This window comes from Chinchilla lanigera, unplaced genomic scaffold (assembly GCF_000276665.1).
Source record: "Chinchilla lanigera isolate Chin_1 unplaced genomic scaffold, ChiLan1.0 scaffold00070, whole genome shotgun sequence".
In the NCBI taxonomy this organism is placed as follows: domain Eukaryota; kingdom Metazoa; phylum Chordata; class Mammalia; order Rodentia; family Chinchillidae; genus Chinchilla; species Chinchilla lanigera.
In genome coordinates this window covers 10,239,168-10,256,614 of record NW_004955471.1, presented here as the reverse complement: position 1 = coordinate 10,256,614, position 17,447 = coordinate 10,239,168, and positions in this window count along the sequence as shown.

The following is a 17,447-nucleotide window of genomic DNA, read 5'->3' as shown; positions in this document are numbered from 1 at the left end:
ACTCCCACCAGCAGTGGAGTAGGGTTCCTTTTTTCCCCAACAGCCTCTCCAGCAATTGTTATTGGTTGATTTCTTGATGATAGCCATTCTTTCTGGGATGAGATGAAATCTTAGTGTTGTTTTAATTTGCACTTCTCGAATGACCGATGATGTTGAACATTTTTTCATATATTTATTTGCCATTAGTATTTCTTCATCTGAGAAGTGTGTATTCATCTCAGATGCCCATTTTTAGATTGGGTCTTTGAATTTTGGGGGTCTGATTTTTAAAAATTCTTTATGTTTTCTAGATAGAAGTCCTTTGTCTGAGGGGTAGTTGGCTAAAATTTTTTCCCAATTCATGGGATTTCTTTTTACTCCATTGGTGATTTCCTTTGATGTGCAAAAACTTTTCAATAAGATGAGATCCCAGTTGTTGATTCTTTGAAGTATTTCCCATGCAGTTTGGTTTTTGTTCATGAACTCTCTGCCTACTCTTAGGTCTATAAGATTTTTACCTACTTTCTCTTTCAGTAGATTTAGTGTTTCTGTTTTAGTATTGAGATCTCTGATCCATTCTGACATAGGTTAGTGCATGGTGATAGACATGGGTCTAGTTTTAGTGTTAGGCATGTGGAAAGCCAGCTTTTCCAGCACCACTTGTTAAAGAGCCTATCTTTCTTTCAGTGAACTTGTGTGGCCTGTTTGTCAAAGGTAAGAGGACTGAGTGTGTCTGTAGTTCTCTCTGCATCTTCTAAACTGTTCCATTGATCTTCAGGTCTGGTTTTTTTTTGCCAGTACCATGCTGATTTTATCACAGCAGCTTTGTGGTATAATTTCAAGTCAGGGATTGTGATGCCTTCTGCCTTGCTTTCGTTGCCCAGAATTGCTTTTGATATTCTAGGCCTCTTCTGTTTCCAGATGAATTTTAGGAATGTTTTCTCTAGATCTGTGAAATATGCTAATGGTATTTTAATTGGGATTGCACTGAATCTGTACAACAATTTTGGGAGTATGGTCATTTCACAATGTTGGTTCTTCCTATCCATGAGCAAGGAATATTTTTCCATTTAAAAATATTGGACACTTCATGAATTTACATGTCATCCTTGTGCAGGGGCCATGCTAATCTTCTCTGTATCATTCCAAATTTAGTATGTATGCTGCCAAAGCGAACACTCAAAGTCAACTCTTTATTTCATTAAGATAATTGAATTAGAAATTTCCGAGATTATCTTGTGTAGAAGAAAAAAAAAAGTTTTACATACAACTAGTTTTAATCTAGTTTTGTTCATGAATTAATTTTGGATATATTTTTTGACAGTTGCCCAAATCTCGCTGTACTTACTGTGGCCTTTATTTGCATACTCTTCTTTTTTTTTTGGTTTTTCTCTGGTACCGGGAACTGAACTCACGACCTTGCGCTTGCCAGGCAGGCGCTTTTGCCACTGAGCTAAATCCCCAGCCCCTTGTGGCCTTTATTTGATGACTTGTAATTTCATTTAAGGTTCATGAATTGGTGAGTATTTGATTCAATGAGCTGCAGGAGAACAGTCAAATGTATTTTATTGGCTCAGTGGTGTGACATGCTAGGAAAGTTACATGAATTCAAGATGAAATAATGTGCATCAAGGAATATGAATAAAAATGCTTGATCAACCATTTGGGTCCAGATATACAAGCTGCTTAAGTACACAAATCCAAAAGAAAACTCTTTAGTAATTGCCCATCGTTTAGAGATTTTTTTTTAAACTGGGTTTTTGTTTTGTACAAAACTGTTTCACTATTGCTAAGGCAGAAGATATGATTAAGCCTTTCCCAGAACTGGAAGCACACTGTGAATTTTCATCTTAGCAGTGCTTTTCTTTATTAATGTTATTATGGGGTTGGGAAATAAAATAACAGAGTAGTTATTTTAAAACTCAGTAAACTGAAACTACTGAATAGCGCATATCACGTACAGAGTATAAAGGGGTGAGATGTGAAATAATTTAGCATTTGGAAATCTTGCCATTGTTCTGAAATGTTAAAGTAAGAATCAAAGTGATATAAGCAAAAATATTGGTGTCTGAATAAAAAGACATTTATCAGAGGAATAAAAATTTGTAAGGAACAACTATATGCACAGAGAAGCACAAAAACTAAAGTCTTGCTGCTCACCCCAAGACACTCAGATTCTGAAATTTATTCCAAGGAATAAATAATTCACAGAGCAGTTGGAAGTAATCTTTCTGCCATATTATGCACTCATGAGCTATTTTGCACGGGGGATATTGTGGCTACTCTCGTTCACTACACTTTTTAAAAGATGTAGCCAAACTGGAAAACATCATGGAAGAATGAAGGAAGTGAACGCACGACTAGTCCCTAGAAAAGGTTTAAAGAATGACATCATTTATAATGCAGAACAGTCTATGACACTCTCTCACTGTTGGAGCTAAATACATGAACTGCTTGCATAAGATCATAACTACTATTTTTCTCCATGCTGGTGTTACTTAGAATAAAAAGTTTAGCAAGAGAATATTTTATTACGTATATATCCCCCAAATTAAGCTTGTATTTGTTTTTCCTTATCTTTGACATAGTGGTTGAAATGCTAGAAGTTACCTAGGTAATCTTAATGGGGATAAATTATCCTTAAGATCTGACCATAGATCGCCTTTCCTTTCTGGGCAAACAGTGTAACTTCCTGGTTTTGCGAAGGGGCTGTGCAAGCATCTTCCATGTTCTGGGTGGCGTTAGACCCAGGATACTGAGTCCACCAACTCTTCTCAAGCTAAGTAGGTGAACTGAAAGAAGACTTGCATGGGATTCTCTGAGTTTTCAAAACTATAAAGAGATGACGATGAAGCCTCGAAGCATGTAGACAGAGGTTCCGAGCTGCAAAGACTATCCCTGGGGATATTTAGAAACAGTATCCCAGAATCTAAGGGGTGGCGGAAATGGCAGAGCAAAACAAGCACATACCATAGCTGAATTAGAGGAGCTCGAGCAGCGCAAGCAAGCACCGTTCCCTATCCCCACTCAAGGCTGCAGTCCTTGGGGTTCCTTCTCAAGTGTCTGCCCACCGTGGGGTCCGGCTGTCAGCAGAGACACCCTGTGGTCGAGAGGAGCAATGGCAGCGGAAGGTGGGAGCGGGGAGAAACCCTAGGACAAGGGGACTTTCCTTCTAACGTGGACATCTGAGGCTGAGCTAGAGCTATGATTGCATTCACAGCCTAAATTGGAAAAGAATCTATGCACAGGAACACACATATTAGAAGAACATTTTTTAAAGACAGAAGGAATAATTTAAACCAGTCAAGTTGTAAATGCACAATTATTTACAGTGTACTCATAAAGTCATTCATAACTTGCCCAGATAAGAGCCGAGTGTCCCATTTTCAACTAACAAACCACTACCGCGCACCTCTATGTGGAACACGGGAAAATTCAAATTTTGCGCACAAGTCTGTCCCCCTCTGTAGAGTACAGATCCCCCAAGAGGAGACCCAGGCGGAGCGGGCCCTGTGAGGCTCACTGTCTGTGATCAACCAACCCTCTTCACAATGGAAGAGCGTACAGCCAGTTACCTAGGGACTGAATGCCACCCTTTAATAGTTTAAAGGTTATCAAGGTTCTTTGAAAACCTTCTCAAAATGAAAATTATAGCACTAGACATGGTCACTGAGAAATCTTTCCAAAGATTTAAATAATAACTCTAAATAAGAAATTATACTAATAAGACATAAGTTCTTCCAGGAAATATAAAAATAGGAAGATTTCCTAGTTATTTGCATGGATAAACACTTGAATACAGATTCAAACCCTAGCAAGGATATAAAAAAATAAAATTAAAGACCACTATAAAAATAGATGCAGGCATGCTGAACAAAATATTATAATCTTGGACTCAGTAGACACAAGTGCATCAATACCAGATGAAATTTTCCCATATGCAAAGGTAATTTAACGTTGAAAAATCCATCCAAGTATTTGATCACACTAAGGAAAAAAGGAAACATGGGAGAAAAATGGCACAATTATTTTAATAAATTTAGAAAAATTATTTGATGTAGTTCAATGTTTACTCAACATAAAAATTCTAAGAATATTAGGGATAGAAGGAAAATATATTAATTTATAATGAATAAGACTTAGAGATATCTTTTAATACTACAGAAAACCTGGAACAAAAATTTTATACAATTTTGAAACGGTCTCTTAGAATTTATAATTAAACAATGGTGTGCACTCTCAATATTTCTTTCAACTTTCTAAAGACCATCCAGTCAATAAAATCAAACAAGGAAAAGAAGAACTAATAATTTTAAAGAAAAATAAGTGATATCATTATTCATGGATCTAATAATTGTTACCTGGAAAATATAGCAAAAGTACAATTAGAATCAATAGGTCAATTTACTGGGTTTATTGGATATGTTCTCAATTGACAAAAATTGTATTCTAGTAACAAAACAAAAATAACAGAATTGAATTGGAGAAAATGATATTATTTTTATTAGTATCAACAGGCAGCAAATAGGTAAGACTAAAACTATCAAAAGCTCATACACTAGAAATTAGAATCTTGGGCTGGGGATTTAGCTCAGTGGCAAAGTGCCTGCCTGGCAAGCACAAGGTCGTGAGTTCAGTTCCTGGTACCGGAGAAAAACCAAAACCAAAAAAAACACACAAAAAAACAAAAAAAAACCAAACAAACAAAAAAGAAATTAGAATCTTTATTATGATTATTGGAAGGTGTAACATAACAGTTTTCTACAAAGACTATATAAGTGCATTGTAATCATAATCCAAATACTAGAATCTTTCACTTTTTTAAAAAAAGTGGTAAATGTAGTCTAAAATACATGCAGAAAAGACTAACAATAGCTAGTGTACCACTAATGAAGAAAAACAATGCTAGCCCCTGTAAAATAGCACACCTTTTGTAAAGCTACCACAATTTAACCAAGGCATTCTTTGTACAAGGAGAGCCCAGCTGAGGAATGGAACAAAATAGATTTAACTGTCCTCAGCATATTGTGATCTTTGTCATCTGGTTCTGGTGGATGCTGTGAGACATGTGCGGCCTGTGTCTTCCCAGAAAATGAAAAGCTATTCTCTCAGCTGCTAAAAATGCTGGTTGAAGATATTTTTCAACTGTCCTCCTGAGCAACTGTCTTGGCTGAAGAACATCGACTCTGTCAAGATCACACTTACTCCTGGGCTTTGCCTGCTTCCCATACAGAAGCACAAACACCTCGCCCTCCTCAGCTTGGGACAGCTCTGAACTCCAGGCCTCTCCACGGAATCCACGGAAGCTTTGTTGGGATTGCATTTCAGCTCAATTTCTTCTTCCACTCTATCCTGTTTCCTTTCTAGCCCTTCCACAGTTGTGGAATCCAAGACCACTCTTCAGTACATGTCAGCACGCTAATCTGCATCTCAGGATCAGGTTTCTTGGAGAGCCGAACTGCAGTAGTGAGTGCCAGAAGTGCTCCAAAAGCAGCAGCTAAAATGTGATCTCAGAGCTGGATCAACTGCTCTCTGCCTGGAGGATGACAGCCGGGACTACTGCAAGTCCATCAAGTAGGAGTCCCTGCTGCAGCTGCTGGGCCAGATGTGGTTTTCTTTGCTAGACTAAAATAACAGGTGCATTGCGCATGACTGTTGAGTGATACCTTCTCTCCCACTCTCAAGAGAAAAGATCATAAAGTATTTGTGTTCACTTGGCATAGGAGGGACATTAATGAACACTTTTAGTTTTGTCCTGGGACAATGTTAACTCCCTTGCACTGTGTCATGTTGTGGTTCGAGACGATCTGAAAATCTTGATATTCCACAGAACATGTCCCTGCTCCACTACGTTGATTTCATTACCCTAACTGGATTGGATCAGCAAGAAGGGAGCAATGCACTGGACACTTTGATGAGACACAAGTGCTCCAAGTATGGGAAATAAAAGTCACAAAAGTTGAGGCAAGCATCACATCACTGACATTTTAGGGGTGCGACTGTCCTTTACTCTTCAATCTAAATGGTAGATTATTGTATTCTGTGTCTTCTACCATACAGAAAAAAGAAAAACCTTAGGAAGCTGAATTTGTGCTGAGGAGACACCAAGCGTCACACGTGGAAATACTGCTCTGATTTATGTCACATAATGCAAGTTATTTATTTATTTTTTGCTTTGAGTGACACCCACAGTAGAGAAGGGCTCTGCAGGTGCCCTGTGGTGCTCATACCAACTCTGTTATTTATCCCTGTGATAGTGAGTGTGTGAGCAGCAGAAGATGGTAGGAAGAGTTTCTATGGAATATCTCAAAGGGAGACGCATAGCACCCCAAGGTTCTGGACTAATGTTTTGCCACCTTCGGGAGATAATTATGTGCCTTTTGAGAGAGTTTCTGGTGCGTTACTGTGACTTAGGGAATGACTGATCATAAGAAGTGACCACCTGACCAGAATTGCTCATTGTAAGTGGGATTCCATTAAATCTATTATATAATGAGGACATGCTACAGCAATCATCCATTACTGTTGTATAAAGAGGTAAGAGGACAGCAGTACTCCATTGGGAGCACTGGTGACCTTGATGATCCAGCCTGATATAGCCCAGAACCCCCTGCTATCCAGCATGGAACAGGAGATCCTCTGTAATAGACAAGGGGGAAAGATTCCAAGCTTGACTCCAGGTTTGATCAGCATGATACAAGACAGAAAAATCTTCCTAATGAGCAGAATTTTTTCCAAGTACCTCATCATCAATTTTATCTAAAAGGAGAAATGGCTTTGAATTACAAATACAGTAAAACCTTAGATTGCAAGTAATTTATTCTGTGAGTGTTCTGCAAGGCATGCAAGCATTTGTAACACATTTTAAGTTGAAAAATGAGAAATGTCTTGCAATCGGAGTAAAATGTGACACGGAATGTCACATAATCACAATTGAGTTGAATTCTCTCTTTTTTTCTCTCTCTCTTTCCCCCCAGGATCATAGGTGATCATCTCCCAAGAGCAAGAGATTGTGGAGGTCTCATTTGCAGAGGAGGAAGAGCAAGATGTAGAGGAATCCCTCACTTCAAATGAGACTAGAGACATGTAAGAAACTGCAAAATATTGTAGAAGAGCAGTGTCTCAATAAGGCTGTGTCAGTGCAATATAATTTAATGACAATGCAATGTCACACTTCCTAAAAATCCTCTCATCTCTCTCATGCACGCCACAAAGGTTTTCAAAAGTAAGTGGTTGTTAATTTATTTTTCTTTATATTTTGTGACTTCTGCATTATTTGTATTACGTTACAATATGTGATCATTTTTATATGAATATTTTTGAGTTGTGGAGTGAATCATCTGAGTTTCCATTATTTCTTGTGGGGAAATTTGCTTTGATAACCAAGTACTTTGTATTACAAAGAGGTGTGGAATGAATTTTGCTTACAAACCAAGGTTTTGGTGTAGATGGATTCGTGGATAGCGGCATTTAAGGAGGAGGAAAAGGTGAAATTGGGAGTAATTTGGAAAGGTAATTCTTAACAAAAATTAGAATGGTCATGCGGGGGTGGAAGTCACATGTGAAAATCTGTGCCACATGTTAAAGGCCACCAGAGAACATCCACCAGAAGGAGGCACGAAACAACTACCAGGGCAATTAACATCAGCCAACCGCCATCACCAGCCAGCCAAGTCCCAGAAAATGGATGCAGCAGTGACATATTCATGGTGGTAAGGAGAAGGAACATGCACTGATATGAGGCTATGGACTCCTACTTACCAAGACCAAATCACTGTTCTTGTCAAGTACTGAGTATGCCAGAAACAGAACTATACAGTATTCATCACCTGTAGGACATCTTTCTTCAAGGAGATCCACCAGTCACTGGGGAACAAGTTGTAGCACAGGGCCCTCCATGTTAGAAGGAGCAATGGCTAATTTTAACAGTGAAATATATATATATTCTAAGTGAGATTTTGTATTTTCAACATGTAAGGATTCAGAAAATATCACTGTTGATGACTTACAAACTATTTGATCCCCAGAGTGAGATCATCATTGCTTTGTTCATGTGACATACTTCATGGGAGAGAAGATACAGAAATGGGTCTGTGATCACAGAACCTTTGTACCACTAAGATGAGCAGATTGTCCAGCAACTAGCAGGGAGAGAAAATGGTGATTATCAGTTGTAGACCTGAGCCCAAATGCAGATTCACAGGCTATAGTTTGTTTCCTGAGGTTCTTCTAAGTTTTATCAGAAGACAGGGTTATTGGAATCCAGGAGGAACTATCATCAGCCTGAAGAAGTTGATGTGAGTAGTACAGAAGTATACTGTAGATAAGAACTCCTCTCTGCTTGGAGTACTGCTGGAAAATAGCTTTCAGGTCTCAGCCACATTGGGGAATGCCTCAACTGAGGAAGAGTTGGTGTACAAGGCTGTGCTTCTCCTTAGGAGCAGCCTGCATCCAATGACTGATCAATGCAGAGTTACAAAGTTGTCCCAGCTCAAGACAGTGCTAAGCACACACCTCAGCTCTGGAAGATCCTGCGAGTTTTGCTGATGCCTTTGCTGGAATTGCCTTGTAGCTCAGCTTGTGCCTCTTCCCAATTCCATCGCTTGCCCCTCTCTTCCACAAATATTATTCCAGGACCATTCTACATGGAACCTACCTTAACACTGGGCATGCTAAATTCCACCTACTGATCTGTTTACCAGGGAAGCTGGCCCACACAAATGATAACACTTCATGTGTAAAGACTTTGCAATGATTAGCCATTTTTATATTTTGTCTTGTTACAGGTAATCAACCCCCTCGCTTTTGAACTAATTAAGGTAAAGAAATTTGTCTATCTTTATGTACTAGAAGAGCTCTGTAATTATTATTTTGTATCTGGTCAAGCAGAAACAGTCAAATCAATCATGCCCTATTTACTGACAGCACAATATTATCCCAATAAATTGTGAAATAAAGAGGCCTATTTCTTTTCTGAAGAGGAACCAGAGAATGAAGAGGCCCATTCCTTGAAGTATGTTTCTGTCTACTTGTCAGTGTCAATGAAATGAAATACAATGACTCAAAAACAATGGAGATAATTTTAGGTTTACTGAGTGTTATTCATATGTAGACATTCTTGTTTCTTTTGACGTTATTAAATTTTGTCCTACTTCCTCCTTCCATGCTTTTTTCATCTTCTAGATCAATTCCCATTTGGAAATACAAATTTTTTTATAGCAACATTTAAGCGTGCATAATGAAAGCAATAGAATTGCAGTAATTGCCATCCTCTGCAAAGTTTAAAACCCACTCTAAAAAAAAAAAAAAAACCACACACTAATAAAGCCAGTATTGCTTTTAGCCATTTTATGAGTCACACTGTACCTGGTTTGGAGTCTGATTGAGACATCAATCTTGGTTTTCAAGTGGAAACAATTAATTCAATCAGTGTTATATATTTTCTCTAGGAATTACACTAACTAAAATAGAATGCAAATCAATGAAGGAGTCCTTCTGGAAATTCTTATATTTCTTTTGATATCTGGCCAAAACAAACATGAAAATAAAAAATTATAATTTTCTAAAGGGCATAGAGTGAGTTTTTTTGATATGTTTGTTCTCCTAAATATGCATTCTGTATCAAAAGAGAGTTAGAAATATGTTGTTCTTCTGACATTTAAATATATAATTTACCTGGGTATTTCCTAAAATCCATAGTCAGACACTTATATTAAATAGCTAGTCCTTCTGACTTCGTTGTAAATTTCTTCTAAAATTAGGTAGATGAAATCCAATTTATTTACTTTTTTGGTAGTAGAGATTGAATCCAGGGAGCTCTGAGATGCATCACCTTCCTGAGTTAAAGTTTTAATTCCAGAAGGGTCTCAATAAGTTGCCCAAACTGGCTGTAAACTTGCAAGTCTTCTGCCTCAGTCCCTCAAGTAGCTGGGATTACATGTGTGCCTCCCTTCACCCACAGGAAATCATCTTTGATTCATTAATCACTTGGAAGGGATTCTCCACAGATGTTGCAAAAATTCCCTTCTGAACCCAGTATAAGCCCCTGTATGTATATAACTACTTCCTTTTGTTCTGCAGTCAGGTTTCCGGTGGCTCAAACATTCTCCATTCCATTGCTACAGTTTGGGTCTGAAATGTCCCCCAGAGGTCCCTAGCATAAGGGCTTGGTCCCCACCCATGATGGTATTGGAAGTTGGTGGAATCTTTGAGAGGTGGGGTCTGTTGGGAGACAGTAATCAGGGACTTTGTCACTAAGAGGTGAACACTCTTTGGACCACATGTTTCTGCCGCGATGTCAGGTGCTGTCACAACCAGAGCAAGAGGCTAGTCACCATCAACTGAAACCTCCAAAGCTGTGAGCCAAAATAAAAGTTTGCTCCTTAGAACTTGTTCATTTCAGGTACTAAGCTATGGTAATGGAAAGCTGAATAATAATAATAATAATAATAATAATAAATTAGTAGAGGTGGAAGTTCTTTGATAATAATTACTGTTAGAGCAGCTATTCTTGTTAGACTCCTATTAGCAACTTATGTATTATTTTGTTATTATTATTACGTTAAGTTCAATCTTATTTAACAATAATGTCAATATAAACCCAGTAATCAGTGGAGGGGATACAGACTGTGTGATACTCAAGGTTTGTAGAGGATTCACTAATGGAGAGACTTCGTTTTGTAAAATATTCCATAAATAACCTTTAAACGAATTGTTCAGTTATTTTTTAAAGTAACACAAAGGAACTAATATACAGTACAATATAATAATACAGAACTGAAATTATGATTGCATGTTATTTAAGAATGACAGTGTCATTTCAGATTTGTTCTTAGCGAAAAGTCATTACATGATATGTGACAATTTGAACCACACTGCCTTAACAATATCTGATGTTTCCTCCTCCTACTTTATAACACTTAAATGTAGAACCCATTTCTTACTAATTTTTATATTACAGTTGCCTGTATATAATGTTAGAGCCAGATTAGATAGCAACAACTCTTTTCATTGAAAGAAAATTAAATTTCAAATCAGCTATATGGTATTTCTTTAATTTTAATAAGTAATTTTCTTCCATTAAAACATACTGTTCTTGGTGTATTATTTTAACCTATTATTTCTACCCCCATAAATTTACAATAACTAGATTTTAAGCTTTGTTAGGTTATGAAAGAAAAGCTAGAAAATTAATAGATAATCATAATAATAATTCCAATAAAATCAATTTATTGGAACTAACAAATAAGATAAATATAACACTTAGCAAGCAATGCCCTTTGGACTTCATTCTCAATGCAGAGCTGGTTAAAAGTTCCCAACAGTACCCATATTACATCCTGAACATTGGTCTGCCTTAAAATTTCCTCTATCAGATTAATTAGTCTGTCACCCTTAATATCAGTCTCCCACAAGGTCTCAGGATGTAAACAAAATGAAGATAAATTCCTTGATAGAGCATACCACACAAGGTTCTTAGTTCAACTGAGAAATGTAAAGGAATAAAGTATAATATAATAGTATTTCTCTGATATTAATTGTGTACTTAGGTGTGGAAAGCATGGGATAATAACAAAATCAAGATTGACATTGTTGGCAAGTTTTAAAAGATAGATTTCTGGAGTGCTTATTCTACTGAAGCTGTATGTCTGCTGTGGAGTGCTTTGGAGGTACTATTGTGAACATTAAAGATGCGTGATCCTGGCTGGTGGAAGATACCATGGCCTTCCTCATAATGTGGGCCATTTCTAAGCTTGCTGTGACAGGTAACCACGTGCTAAGAATTGATTTGAAGGAGATTCTGTCTGACTGGAAGGAAGATAATTGGGCTTGTATTACTAGTCATCTCCTTCTGCCACATAACCTTCAGTGTTGCTTTAGAGAAATGCATGGCCATAAGCTGTCACATGACAACTACAAAAGAATGCATAATTCCTAGAAGCTGATCTGAGAATGACAGTTACTTAGTGATATCTATCTTGATGCAAAGTCCTATAATCTAGGATTCTGATATAAATAACTTTGGATCAACGTTCACAACACTGAATAATCAACACATTTATTTGTTTTCAAGGCACATTCTTAAAACACAGTAAAATATGTTTACACAGAGGGTTTTGTTCTCTCTTTTTAGCAGAGGACTTCAGATGTATGTCTAATTTATCTAAATGCTGTATCATGTAATGTGGGCACTTTTCTAGTGAAAACTCTGACAAAGAATTACAATTTTTGTTTGCAATTGAGGTGAAACCCAGGGCCTTGCATGTGAGAGACAAGTGTGTCCTTCCAAGATGCACCCCAGCCCTACAGCTTTGACATTTATTTCAAATCCATGCACCTCCGGCCACAGAGATGTCCTTGCTGGGGGAGTAAACACCATGGCAGGTGGGTAGATGCTACAGTGAGGTTTCACTTGCTCTGAACTGTTTGCTCAATGCAGTGAGACAGAGCACAGTACTCAAATTCACATGCAGGAAGATCTTGGTCATACTTCCTGTTTCTTGATCTTACCAGACCATCACAATTAATGCAGTATTTAGGTTGAATATTATTGTTACTCAGGTATCAGGAGATGTTATTGCATACACTCTCTGTGATCACAAACAAAATATTTTGATGATCCAATTTCCAGAAGCACACACACTTGAGTACATACATCTCTGATATGCTAGTAGAGTGACTTTAGAAACAAGAGTAGAACTGATCTCACAAAGCTGTCGAGGAAATAATATATTTAAAGTATCCTGCATAGTATTTTGAAAATAATTCATTACACACACCCTCAATTAATAACAATAATGATCAGCACTTTTTTTATTTTTTTTTGAATAGAAAAATATTTAAGTAAAACATATTCACCTATTAGCTAATCTTTAAGGCCAATCTAGAGTTGGAAGAGCCTGGTATAGTACTAAAACAGCCTATTTGGATCACTTTTCTAATCTGCAGCCAGCATTCTCTGTGAGCATGTCAGTGTCTAAACACAATCTGCTTTCCCTGTTCTATATGCGACTGGACCCATAGGCTTTATGTTTGTTTGGTTTTGGTGCTGGAGCTCAGTGGCAGGGTCTCACTTATACTAAGCATCAAGTAACATCACTGAGAACACCCCAGTCCTGGAAGCTGGAGCCTTCATATTGCGATAGGACATTAAAGATGAAATAATGCTACACCCCTTCTCTTTTAACCGTGTTAACAAGTATAAATTAATTTCCCCTTCTGAGCCACATATAGGTATATGAATAACTTGCAAATAAATCTTGAAGCTTTATAAGCATAGCCTAAAAATATATTTGTTGTAATTTGTCAGGAATTAATAAAATGTGCCTTTAATTAAAAGTTAAAAATAATGAATTTATTAGAGAACACTTGTGAACCAATAAAACATATGAAAGTTATCTTGGGTTATCAAATATCTTTGTATATTATTTCAATCAGTGCTGTTAGATCTCTGTTGCTATGAAACTATACCTAAGGTAATGAGCTTACAAGGAGGAGAGATGGATCTGAGCCAGTAGTTTGGAAGGTCTCAGCCGACGGTTGCTCAGCCCCGTCTCTCTGGCACTGCAGTGAGGCATGGCGAGGAGCACTTGGTGGAGGAGGTCTATTCACCATGGCAGCCAGGGGGCCAAGAGAGACAGAGGAACAGGTCAGGACTTCAATATCCCCTTCAACAGCACACTCCCACTGAGCTAACTCCATCCCAATCTGCCTTAGGTCCTTATGGTTCCATCACCTCCATGGCGATAGGAAGACAAAGTCTTTCACCCATGGAGGATATTCCAGATCCAGAGCCTAGCAAGTTCCTACTGATCAGCATTGCTCATGAAAATTCTTACTCTTTTCAAAATTCATGAATAGTGTTTAGAAAATACTGAAGACTGACTCATTGTTTTTATCACCTTCTTGCAATCCTCTTATTTATATTTCCATTATCTACTTCGAAAACAATTTAAAGATGGTGAATTGCAGAAAATGTCAGAAACAGATTTGCACGTGCTGTGATTTGTAACTAGATATCCCTCCAAAGCCTCATATGGTCATAGATGTGACTTTTGAGAGGTGGCTGGATCTAGGGTGTGTGATGCTGGGATCATGGGTGTGTGAACACTAAATTAGTCCAGTGATTGGTTTGCATAGTTCTGGGTAGGATTAAGGGTGCCTCATGCTGGGTGTGAGTGCTAGCTACCCTAAGAGCACATAGCCTGGATAAAATATAAGAAATAGAAAGCAGGCTGCTGTGGTCACTTGTCACTTGCCCCTTGCTGCTTGTGCTGCTGCTGCATTCTGCCCACCATGAACTGTTTCTCCTCTGCGATGCCACCCTGCCTTGGAGTCCACTGATTGTGGACTAAAACCTCTACACATTGTGAATTAAATGAACCTTTCCTTCTTTAACTTTGGGTGTTGGGTAGTTTGTCTCAGCAAGGAGAAAAGTAATTTAACACGTGTCTTTATTGCAAATAATGACAAATGGACTAAATTTTTGTTAAAAATTTTCATGAATATTATCATTCAAGCTATTGTTAAAAATAAATATGATTCATATAAAAGATAAGACATTCTTTGAGGCCATTTGGACAGTGGCAAGAATAGGAAGTAGTTATATCATATAAAAAGTTTATCAAAAAAATCTCTCTGCTTCTACTGTTCGATTTCCTAGACTAACATGCAATATTTAGATCTGCTTTTAGGATTTATGATCAAGTGAAATAAAATTGATATATGTAACAGGCTAGGTCTGTGTATTTGGAAATTAAGATTCCCAGTCAGTGTCTTGAGATGGATCCACAAAACTTTTCAAACATAAATGTAAAGAAAAGAACCAAAAAACCAGAAATGGATACTAGGGCACTCTTACTAGTCAGCTTTTCATTACTATCACTAAATACCCGAGCACAGCACAAGTTCTTGCTAAGCCATCAGGCCCCAGGAGGCTTCCCGTTTCAGCAGGAGTACCTGTGTCAGTGTCTGCTGTGCGATCCTCTCCGAGGATTTAATCTAGGGTTAGATGCTAGTGACCTAGTCCAATCACTTCCCAAAGACCTCACATCTAACAACCAGGGTGGGATTACTTGTCTACCTGCTTAATGTCATTAACGTAAGACCTTAGGGATTAAACTTCTGCATAGGTTCCGAGGTACAAATCACACTGACACAGTAGTCTCACTCATCAAAGTCTATGGTCCCATTAAGCACAGAGAAAGAGCAATGGACGATAATGATTCGCAGCCCGGAGACACGGGAGGGAGTAGGTGGGGGGAGGGAATAGAGAGGGAATGGCGAGCAGCTGGAGAGCTGCTGCAGTAATCTGATTCAGCAGTGAGCGTGGCTCCCACCAGGTTGGCTGAACCAAACACAGAAGCAGCTGGACTCTGGATATAATTTCAGAGCAAACAGGACTGCAAGAAGAATCAAGGTCTGGATAGTGGTGGGGTGTGGGGAAGGGAAACCTCGGACACCCTTGCAGGTCTGGGCCCAGCCACGTGAAGGCTGTCGCTGCAGACTGAGAAGGGGCCGAGGGTGCGGCGAGCTTCGGGAGAAGCGCAGTTCAGCTCTGGTGGTGCTCGGTTCGGCACATTTGTGAAATGTGGAAGACGGAATGTTGAGAAGCCCTTCGGACATACAGAGTGGCAGGCTTTGGAGGGAAGCCTCCGCGGGAGAAAAAAAATCTGAGGCATCAACGAGGAGTGCAAAACCGTGTGTGTGGACACCATCACAAAGAGTGGAAGTCAGTAAAGAAAAGTGGGCCAATTCTTGAGAGAACTGGGGAAGAGAGTTTCATGCCATCATTTTAGAAGCTCCCTCTTGGGCCAGGGATATAGCTCAGTGGCACAAGCACCTGCCTGGCAAGCACAAGGTTCTGAGTTCAATTCCCGATACCAAAAAAAAAAAAAAAAAAAAAAAAATTAAAAAATTAGAGGCCAAGGTAGAAGCTCCCTCTTTCACACTGTAATATACGATGACTGTCTACACTCAAAGAAGCAGGTCATTTCATAGAACAACTCACAATGGTCACATGACTGAGTACTCCACAGGCCTAGAAGATACCTTTTCTGGTTTCTGAAATGTTATTTCTCAATTTTTGGGCGAAACAACCCACAGACCCCTTCCAGTGGTCGGATACCCTCTTCTTATGAGTAACCACATCCTCCATGGACGACGGGCAGATGGCAACATCAGAGACCACAGGAGAAAAGTGGCCGTGTCAAATGCAAGCATCCCAGCACAGAGGGATTTCTACACATGCGCGTGTGAAAGCGAAGGAGAGAAGTCTACTTCAGCACGTGAATCTGAAGATGCTATTATTTCAAACTCTTAGTAATTCCTCTCTCACTTGAAACTCAGGTATAAGGTGATCTTTATTTCTAAAGCAGTGTGGTTATGATAGAGGAAAATAAAAACTCCCAGTCTGAATGATGTATGGGACGAGTTCGTGTTCTCTAAAATCGAAGAATGAATTTTAGGAATGACGGAGGTTAGGAGCAGAATATATTTATTGAGGGGAAGAAAGCTTCTGTCCAAGAGGGGGACGGAAGGGGCCCGAGAGGATTACCCCGTTCCCCCGCCTCTGTCTTTTCTGGAGACTTTTATAAAGGAAAACCACGAGGTGAGGTGGGTCCAAGATAGAGGAAAAATGGACAAAACTATGGTCAGCCAATAGGAATTGTTCAGGCAAAATTGATTAAATTGGGATCAAATGGAGAAGCGAGTCACGTAGCAAGCGGGCACGAATACAGAGCAGGGACTTCTGTAAGGGGCTGGGTCAGGGACTCTTTATCAATCCCTGATGTCCATCCTCTAGGGGTAAGAGGGTGTGTTTGTCTAGTCCTTTGTCTTGAAGTCTGGCCCACAGGTATCTTACCTTGTCTTTGATGTTGGCTCCTTCAAGGGCCTGGCCCTGTCTCACTGTTTATAATATTCCTATGTAACTCAGCTGCCTGTAACAGTTACATGCAAACTAATGATCTTTTTCCTCCTTCCATGGCATACTCTGCAAAAATTAATACATTTGTATTATCAGTCCAGTTTCCCGTCATACATCTACATGATCCAAAGTCCCATCCCGGCCCCACTGAGGGCCTGGGGTAGGACCACTCTTGCAGGAGGTAAGGCGCATCCTGCGATGGAAACAGGGATTATTCGTGATCACCAGTCTCAGGATCACAACACACAGTGACAGCGACCGACCCGCGGGCGCATCTCGGATTGGCAGTCCCGCGCTAAGGGAGGTGACCCAGAGGATGACCCAGAGGGAGGTGACCCAGAGGGTGTTTTCTTCGTGAAGATCAGGAAGCATCTTAGGGAAGCAGCTGGCGCGGGGCAGAGCCTGTCTGCGGCGGGGCCCGCACCTCCAAAGCGGCGCCCCAGGACAGCTGGAGGGCGCAGCGCGCCCGGGAGCTGGGCTCCGCGCTTCCTGCCCCTCTGCTCCGGAGCGGAAGCGGCGGCGGCCGGCGGGGGCGCAGCGC